We start from the raw sequence: 9,651 nt of genomic DNA, 5'->3' as shown, positions 1-9,651 counted from the left end.
CAGCATTATTAGTATACACTATAACCTTTGAACCAATCAAGTATTGTCTAAATTTATCAAATGCATATACAATTGCCAAGAGCTGTTTCTCAGTGGTGGTATAATTTTTCTGTGCCTCATTTAACACCTTGCTAGCATAGTATATAACATGATGCAGCTTGTCTTTTTTTTGCCCCAGTACAGCACCAATTGCAAAGTCACTTGCATCACACAAAAGTTCAAAAGGTAATTCCCAATCAGGGGGTGTGATAATTACTACTGTAATGAGTTTTCTCTTTAAAGTTTCAAAGGCATGCTTGCAATTGTAATCAAAGATGAAAGGACTATCATTCATTAGCAAATTGCTCAATGGTTTTGCTATTTTTGAAAAGTCTTTGATGAACCTCCTGTAAAAACCAGCATGTCCAAGAAAACTCCTTACTGCTTCCACATTAACAGGTATAGGAAGTTTTTCAATGATTTCTATTTTAGCTTTGTCAACTTCTATACCTTTGCTTGAAACCTTATGCCTAAGAACTATCCCTTCAGGAACCATGAAATGGCATTTCTCCCAATTCAATACTAGGTTAGTTTCTTGGCATCTTTTCAAAACAAGAGTTAAAAGATGCAAGCAAGTATTAATGAATTGCCAAAGACAGAAAAATCATCCATGAAGACTTCTAAAAACTTTTCCACCATGTCAGAGAATATAGAAAGCATACACCTTTGAAAAGTTGCAGAGGCATCACACAGACCAAAGGGCATCCTTCTGTAAGCAAAAACTCCAAATGGACAGGTGAAGGAAGTCTTTTCTTGATCCTTGGGATCCACCACTATTTGATTGTACCCAGAGTACCCATCCAGGAAGCAATAATAGGCATGCCCAGCCAATCTTTCCAGCATCTGGTCGATGAATAGGAGAGGAAAGTGATCTTTCCTTGTAGCATCATTCAGTCTTCTATAATCTATGCACATCTTCCACCCAATCACTGTCCTAGTGGGAATTAACCCATTCTTCTCATTGGAGATGACTGTCATTCCTTCCTTCTTTGGTATAACTTGAACCGGACTCACCCATGAGCTGTCAGAGATTGGAAAGATTATCCCAGCATTCCATAGCTTCATCACTTCTTTTTGAACCACCTCCTTCATAGTTGGATTAAGTCTTCTTTGGGGTTGAACTACAGGCTTTGAATCTTCCTCCAATAGAATTTTATGCATACAAATGGCAGGGCTTATGCATTTGATATCATCAATTGTCCATCCCAAGGCTGTCTTGCGAGCTTTCAACACTTCAATCGGCTTTGCTTCTTCTTCTATGTTCAAGGAGGAGTTTATGATTACTGGCAGGGCCTCTGCTTCTCCAAGAAACACATATTTGAGATGAGAGGGGAGAGGTTTTAACTCTTGTTTTGGCTTCTCCTCTGTCTTGCTTTCAAAGGAGATCTCTACCACTTCCTCTTCTATGAACTCTTGTTCCACCTCTATTTCCTCTTCTTGTTCCTCCTGGTAGTCATCTTCTAGTAGCTCCTCCTCCACTTCTTCTATCATTTCCACTCTCACGTGCTTTTCTTTCTCTAGAGGATATTGCATGGCCTTGAAGACATTGATGATCATCTTCTCATCATGCACCCTGAGGGTCATCTCTCCTTTCTCCACATCAATGATGGCTCTTGCTGTTGCAAAAAAAGGCCATCCCAATATGATTGAACTGTGTCCCTCTTCTTCCATGTCCAGGATAACAAAGTCAGTAGGGAAAATAAACTCTCCAATCTTCACTAATAAATTCTCCACAACCCCATTTGGTATCTTAAGTGATCTGTCAGCCATTTGGAGTGACATCCTGGTAGGCTTGACTTCCTCTATTGCAAGCTTCTTCATTAGTTGCGCATATAGTTGACTTGCTCTTGTTGCTGCTCTTCATAGAGTTCCTCATTTTGCCCCCATGATGGTTGATTACGAGTATTCACTGCTGCAACTTGAAGTCCATCAATCCTCTTGGCCATCATCTCCATATGTTGTTGAATCTGTTGATGCATCACTTTGTTTTGAGCTAAGATGGTATCTATGCCTTCCAGCTCCAATACACCCTTCCTTTGAGCTAGTTGGCGTTGCCTTTGGTGACCATAGAAGTATTAGTTGTTTGTTACAGTGTCAATGAGGTTTTGAGCTGCTCAGCTGTCTTCATGAGTTGTAATGAACCTCCTGCTGAGTAGTCAAGTGCCTCTTGAGCTCTCAATGTCAATCCTTCATAGAAGTTTTGAAGTTTATCCCATTCATTGAACATCTCTGATGGGCACTTCCTGAGTAGAGCTTTGTATCTTTCCCAGGCATCATACAATGACTCTCCATCCATCTGAGTGAATGTTTGGACCTCTATTTTGAGTCTGATGATCATTTAGGGAGGATAGAACTTGGATAGAAACTTGTTCACTAGATCCTCCCAATTGTTAATGCTTTCTCTTGGAAATGCCTCCAACCATTGAGCAGCTTTGTCTCTCAGGGAAAATGGAATCAGCAACAACTTGTAAATATCAGCATGTACACCATTGGTTTTCACTGTGCTACATATCCTCAGAAAGGTAGATAGATGCTGGTTTGGATCCTCCAAAGGGCCTCCTCCATAAGAACAGTTGTTTTGCACCAATGTGATGAGTTGAGGCTTCAATTCAAAGTTGTTTGCATTGACATTTGGAGTAAGTATGCTACTCCCACAGTGCCTTGGATTAGGAAAAGTATAGGAGGCTAGAACCCTACTTTGAGGATGACCATTGTTAGCCACTCCCTCTTGTGGATTTGGGGCATTCACCTCCATCTCTTGAATTTCTTCCTCCGATTCCTCTCCACCAATGAATCCCTTTCCTCTGGCTTCTCTTCTTATTCTTCGAAGAGTTCTTTCATCAATATCACCAGAGGTGGAGACCTCTCTCCTTGCTTCTGTCATACATACAACACCAGAAACAACAAACAATCCACTCTATTGCTAGAGTTATGTTAAGGTTAGTTTAAGCAAAAATTCAAACAGTTAGTGTGCTTAGTAAAAAAAAAATAAAATGCTTAATCTAGACTATCACCTTACTTAATCATTGTCAATCTAAATCAATCCCCAACAACGGTGCCAAAAACTTGATGGGTGGAAAAATGATTCCTCACAAAAACCACCGGCAAGTGTACCGGGTTACATCAAGTAGTAATAACTCACAAGAGTGAGGTCGATCCCACAGGGATTGATAGATTGAGAAATTTTAGTTAGGTGATTAATTTAGTTAACCGAATGTTTGATGGTTTGAGTGATTTTGATTGACAGAAGCTAAATTGGAAGTAAATAAAGAGTGCAGAAGGTAAATTGAGCAGAAAATTAAAGTGTAGAAGAGATAAATTGCAGTAACTTAAAGTGCAAGAAAGTAAAAGAGCTGAAGCTTAAATTACAAGAAAAGTAAATTGCAAAAACTTAAAGTGCAAGAAATGCAAAGTGCTGAATCTAAATTACTGAGAAATGTAAATTGCTTAAAGAGTAAAAGGATTTGGGTGCTGCGGTTTGGACTTGAACAAGAAATTGCAAACTAAAGTAAATCAGAGAGCTATGAAATGCAAGAATTCAGATCTAGATCTCAACAACAAGAACAGAAATGGAAAAATTGCTTCAAGAAACAAAACAGCAAGAAAACTTGAATGAATTATGAAATCCTAAAAGAGAAATTGAAGATCGAAGAAGAGTAATGAGACTAGCAATCAGATCTAGATCTCAATTGCTCCCTTGATCAAGAAGAAAAGTAATTGCAGAAGAAATAAAAAGGAAAACAGTAAATGAAACTTACATCCAATTCTCAAATTCCCAAAACTATATGAAAGAAAAGCAAAGATGATTCTCAGATCCAGATTCAATGAAATTCTTCAATCTCAATTCAAAAACCCTAAACAGAAATTAAAAGTTATAGAAGAAAGAAAATGAAAACAGAAAACTAAACTCAGATCCAATTCTTAGAACAATTGAGAAGAAGAGTGAAGGATGATTCTCAGATTTAGAATCAATGGAGCTCTTCAATCTCAATTCAAAATCCAAGAACAAACAATAGAAGTTGCAGAAGAAAAGAAAATGAAAACAGAAAGAAAACTAAATTCAATTCCCAATTCCCAAATTCCTCAAATGAAAATTCAAAAGTGAAAAATAAAAATGATCTCAAAGGTTCTCTACAAATCAAATTTAATCCTATTTATACACTTTCTATTTTGGTCTTCAAAGCTTGGAGTGGGCCTTTTGGTTTTTGGATTTGAAGAAAGATGGGTCCAGTTGGCTTTGGTTCAAATTGGTTTGGTGTGTGGGAACCTTCCAGGGGAGCGCTCCGTTTGGTATAGTGAGCGTTACGTTCACTCTTGGCTGGTGAACCTTGGTTGCAATTGCTTCTTAGCCTAGCATTCACTTTGTGAGCGTTCCACTCACTCTTTGAGCGCTACATGATGCTGAGCCTTGGGTGAGCTTTGCTTTCTTTGGTTGAGGCACGAAAAAGGCAGCAAAAGGGAGCGCTACGCTTGAATTTTCCAACACTTCCTCTTGGTGAGTCTTGCTTTGTGCATGCTTGGCTTTTCTTGGTTCCAAAAGAGCACGAAAAAGGTAGAAGATGGGAGCGCTGCGCTAGAGTTTTTGAGCGATATTCTTCATTATGCATGCTTCCTCTTCGAGCCTTGGCCAGCACATATGTGGTGTGCGTTTGCTTCCCTTGGCCAGCTTTGCTTTCCTTGCCAAGAGTCACAAAAAAGTGGGCAAAAGGGAGTGCTACGCTCAAATTTTTGAGCACTACCCCCCTTGCCTTGATGCATGCGCGAGTTTGGTTCCTCTCTTGGAGCGCTACGTTCAATAAAGTGAACGTTGGCCTTGCTCCCTTGGTGCTTGGCCTTGGTTGAGCGCCACTCTTTATTTTCATGGGCCACGCTTTTTAAAGCATGGCCTAAGGTCCAAAGCGTGCTCAAACTTCAAAAGTGTGCCAAGAATTCCTCTTTCCATCATTTCTTCACCTACAAACAACCAAACAACTAATCAAAGTCCCACCAAAATCACTAGATCTTTGCATCTTTTAATTAATTAATTAATTCTAGCATAAAACCTATGATTTTGTGTAAAATAAATGATGTTTGATTGATTCAAGATGATCATGAAAATTCATTCCAATTACTTACTTATGGTGCAAGAAAGTGCATAAAAACTAATGAAACTAATTAAAAATGCTTGTAAAACTAGCATAAGATGACTTGTCATCACAGGGAACATAGAATCAAGCGTTGAACCCTCACTGGTAGTGTATGTGCACTCTAATCACTCAGGTGTATGGGGTAATTCACTCTAGTCTTCTCTAGTCATGCTTTCTAAACTTTGTTCTTCACCTAACCAATCAACAAGTATTTAATGTACCAAAGCAAACATCATTAGGTCTTTTCAAGGTTGTAATGGGGCTAAGGTAAAGGAGAGGGTATATATATGGCTAAGTGAGCTATAAATTGAATCATTGACTAACTGATGCCAGGGCATTCTGGCCAGTTTCACTGACCTTTTCTTTACTGTTTTAGGGTAGTTTCATGCACTTTCTTAGGAAATAAGCAAGTTTTGGGGTATAATTTCACTTACATCTTGATTCAAGCAAACATGGTGTACTTCACATGATTTCATGAGAATTATGCATGAATTTAGTGACAAATTGGATGATGCATGTCTCATGATGTGGATTAGAACTTTGATGCACTTTATTGCTTGATTTCAGGACAAAGGAAGCAAGAAAGAACCAAGTTAGCAGCCACGTTAGTCTCACTAACGTGACCACTAACGTGGAATGGGAGCTAGCTTGCAACGTTAATAAGAAAAGTAACCGCCAATAACGTCCTCGAAGCCATCATAGCCCACGTTAAGAGTCACGTTAACTAAGTTAACGTGAACTCTAACGTGGAAGAAGAAAGTGGAGCCAACGTTAGTGACACTCACCTTTTTCACTGACGTTGGACCAAGCTCATATTGGCTACGTTAAGGGCCACGTTAACTTAGTTAACGTGGACTCTAACGTTGGGAAGCAAAAGAATGGCCAACGTTAGTGAGACTCACCTTTGTCACTAACGTTGGACTAAGCCACTTTGAGCCACGTTAACTCCCACGTTAACTTAGTTAACGTGGAAGCTAACGTGGAGAAAGCAAATAATCGCCAACGTTAGTGACACTCACATTTGTCACTAACGTTGGAATGAGCCACAATGAGCCACTATGAGCCACGTTAACTCCCACGTTAACTTAGTTAACGTGGAAGCTAACGTGGAGGGAAGGATGATGAGCCAACGTTAGTGACACTCACCTTTGTCACTAACGTTGGAGATGGCTATCATCACCACGTTAGAAGCCACGTTAACTTAGTTAACGTAGATTCTAACATGGGAAGTAGGAGCATCTTGGAACGTTAGTGACAAAGGTAAGTGTCACTAACGTTCTCGAAGAATTGGCAAGCCTACGTTAAGAGCCACGTTAACTAAGTTAACGTGGACTCTAACGTAGGGAGAAGGGAGGACTCTCAACGTTATTGGAAAAGGTGAGTCCCAATAACGTGTGCGAAGGACCTAGAGGCAACATTAGTGGTCATGTTGGTGCCACTAACGTTGAAGTTAACGTGGATCATCCCTGGGTTAGGAACGTTAGTGAAAAAGGTGATTGTCACTAACGTTCTCGAACCCACACTCTCACTTAACGTTAACGCCACTAACGTCCTGAGCTAAATACCCTGCCTACTTCACACTTTCTCTCTGAAAGTAAAGCTAAGCCCACTGAAGAGGATAACTACTTTAAACTCAAGATCCAAAGGCCCATATCCAAGACTTGAAGAACTAACTAGAAGATCAGAAGAGTAGTATATATAGGGGTAGTTTTGAATTAGAGAGGAGCTTTTGGAAAGTTGGAGATTTGAGAATTACTCTCTGTATAATTTACTCTGCACTTCTAGTTTATTTTTTAGAATGTATTTTCCATCTTTGTTTTCCATTTCCAGAGCTATGAACAACTAAACCCCCTTCATTAGGTTAGGAAGCTCTGTTGTAATTTGATGGATCAATATTAGTTTTCATTATTCTTCTTCTATCTTTTCTCTTGATTTTACTAGAAAGCTTTCAATCTTCATCCAATTGGGTAGTTATCTTGGAAAAGAAGCTATTCATACTTGGATCTCTTTTGAACCTTGGAAGAGGAATGAAGAGATCATGCTATAAATGCTTTCTCATGTTGGACCAAATTGGGGTTGGAAGGATATGGTGACTATAATTCTACCAACACTTGATTTGGAAATGCATGTGGTATAATCAGTGATCATACTTCATCTCTTCTCATGAGCAATTGACCAAGGAATTGGCTATTGATCAAGATTTGAGAGATGGAATTGCAAGGAATTGTAATTCGATCACTTAAGATTGCCAAGGAGATCAATAAACGCATTGATTGAGGAAGAGATGAAAATGAACTTGATCCGGAGAATGCAACATCTCCTAAACCCAATGAATTCCCCATTCTGATCTTACCCATTCTTTTTAATTTATGCAATTTACTTTTATGAGCATCCTCCCCATTCCCATTTAAGATTCTGCAATTTACTTTCCGTCATTTATTTTCAGCTCTTTACTTTTAGCATTTAGATTTTCTGCTAATTACTTTTCCGCCATTTAAATTCCTGTAACTCTCAAACCAAATTCTGCTTCGCACAACTAGAACATCCCTCTAATTAAAGTTGCTTGACCAATCAATCCCTGTGGGATTCGACCTCACTCTATTGTGAGTTTTTACTTGACGATAATTCGGTATACTTGCCGAAGGAAAATTGTTGAGAGACAAGTTTCCGTGCATCAAGTTTATGGCGCCGTTGCCAGGGATTGATTTTGTATCAACAATGATTAGGTTGGAGGATAACTAGATTGAGGATTTTTCTTTTGTTTGATTTAAATTTCTGTTTGAGTAATTTACTTTCAGTTTTAGTTATTTTCTTCCCTTTACCCCTTACTCCTCTTTCTTCGTTATTTACAATTCAGTTCACTAACCCACTAACTGTTCGATATATTGCATCACTCACACTAACAGCATTTCTAACAAGAATAGTTTCTGCATTTATTTCCTTTCCTGTGCCTTGTTGGTTGTATGACAGGGAGAAGAGGCGGGGCTTCAACTTCATTTGATTCTGAACCTGAAAGAACCTTTCTTAGATTAAGGAGGGAAGCAAGAGGAAAACGAGAAGTTGGTGCGAAAGAAGAGGAGGAATACTTTGAACCAGACATGGAGGAGAATATGGAGAACCATCATGAAGAAGAGGCTCACAACCATGGCCGAGAAGGTCCAGCACATCAGGCTGGGCAAGAGAGAAGGGTTATGGGTTCGTACATCAATCCAAACCCAGGAAATTGTGGGAGTAGCATCCAAAGGCCAACCATACATGCCAACAACTTTGAACTAAAGTCACAGCTCATCACCCTTGTTCAGAACAATTTTTCATTCGGAGGGTGTGTCCAAGAAGACCCCAATCAACATCTGACCACCTTCCTGAGGATATGTGATACTATGAAGTCTAATGGTGTTCATCCTGACACCTATAGACTACTTCTGTTCCCTTTCTCACTCAAGGACAAGGCATCTAAATGGCTGGAATCCTTCCCAAAGGAGAGTTTTGCAACCTAGGAAAATATGGTAAACAAATTCTTGGCAAGATTCTATCCTCCTCAACAGATCAACAGGCTGAGAGCTGAGGTGCAAACCTTCAGGCAGCAAGATGGTGAGACTCTATATGAAGCATGGGAGAGGTTTAAGGACCTGACAAGAAGGTGTCCACCAGATATGTTCAATGAATGGTGCAGCTACACATTTTCTATGAAGGTCTTTCTTATGAATCAAAGAAGGCAGTAGACCATTCATCCGGGGGATCTCTGAACAAGAAAAAGACCATTGAAGAAGCCATAGATGTCATTGAGACTGTAGCTGAGAATGACTAGTTCTATGCTTCTGAAAGAGGCAACACTAGAGGAGCGATGGAGCTAAACAATGTGGATGCACTGCTGGCCCAAAACAAGCTTATTACCAAGCAGCTGGCTGACCTCACCAAGAAGATGGAGAGGAACGAAGTAGCAGCAATCACCACCTCATCAGCAACCCAAGAGGGAGTGAATGCAGAGGCAGAGGATGAGCAAGAACAAGCCAATTACATTAGAAACTCATCCAGGCAAACCCATGATCCATACTCCAAGACCTACAACCCTGGTTGGAGGAACCACCCAAACTTTGGGTGGGGAAATCAACAAGATCAAAGCCAAGATCAGAGACGTCAACACCCCAACAACCATGCAGCTCACCAACATTCCACACAGAGATTATATCAACACCACCCTAACACACCTCTCCACATCCATACCAAAACCAAAACAACCCTTCTCATCACTCCAATCCCAACCCACCATCATCTGAAGATAGACTCTCCAGAATTGAGACTCTACTTGAGGGCATATGCAAAGAGATTCAAGATAATAAGGTATACAAGGAGGAGGTGCGAGCCAATATCACAAATCAGGGAGACACCATCAAGAGGCTGGAATTTCAAGTGGGATACCTCTCCGAACAGATTCCCAAACCTACTGATAACTTCCCAAGTGACACAGAGAAAAATCTGAGAGGTG

The 9,651-nt window shown here is 39.9% G+C and overlaps 1 non-coding gene across 1 annotated transcript; it reads right to left on the bottom strand.

Annotated features, from left to right (window-relative positions):
• Positions 1-8,716: 8,716 nt before the first annotated feature.
• On the bottom strand, positions 8,717-8,823 carry LOC148568083 (small nucleolar RNA R71). Its single transcript, XR_015882614.1, has one exon. It is a non-coding gene; the product is annotated as a small nucleolar RNA R71 (small nucleolar RNA).
• Between the last annotated feature and the right edge of the window lie 828 nt (positions 8,824-9,651).

The sequence above is a fragment of the Arachis ipaensis genome, chromosome B4, assembly GCF_059453495.1.
Source record: "Arachis ipaensis isolate K30076 ecotype BB chromosome B4, ASM5945349v1, whole genome shotgun sequence".
Taxonomy (NCBI): domain Eukaryota; kingdom Viridiplantae; phylum Streptophyta; class Magnoliopsida; order Fabales; family Fabaceae; genus Arachis; species Arachis ipaensis.
This window is presented reverse-complemented; position numbering and strand designations above follow the sequence as displayed.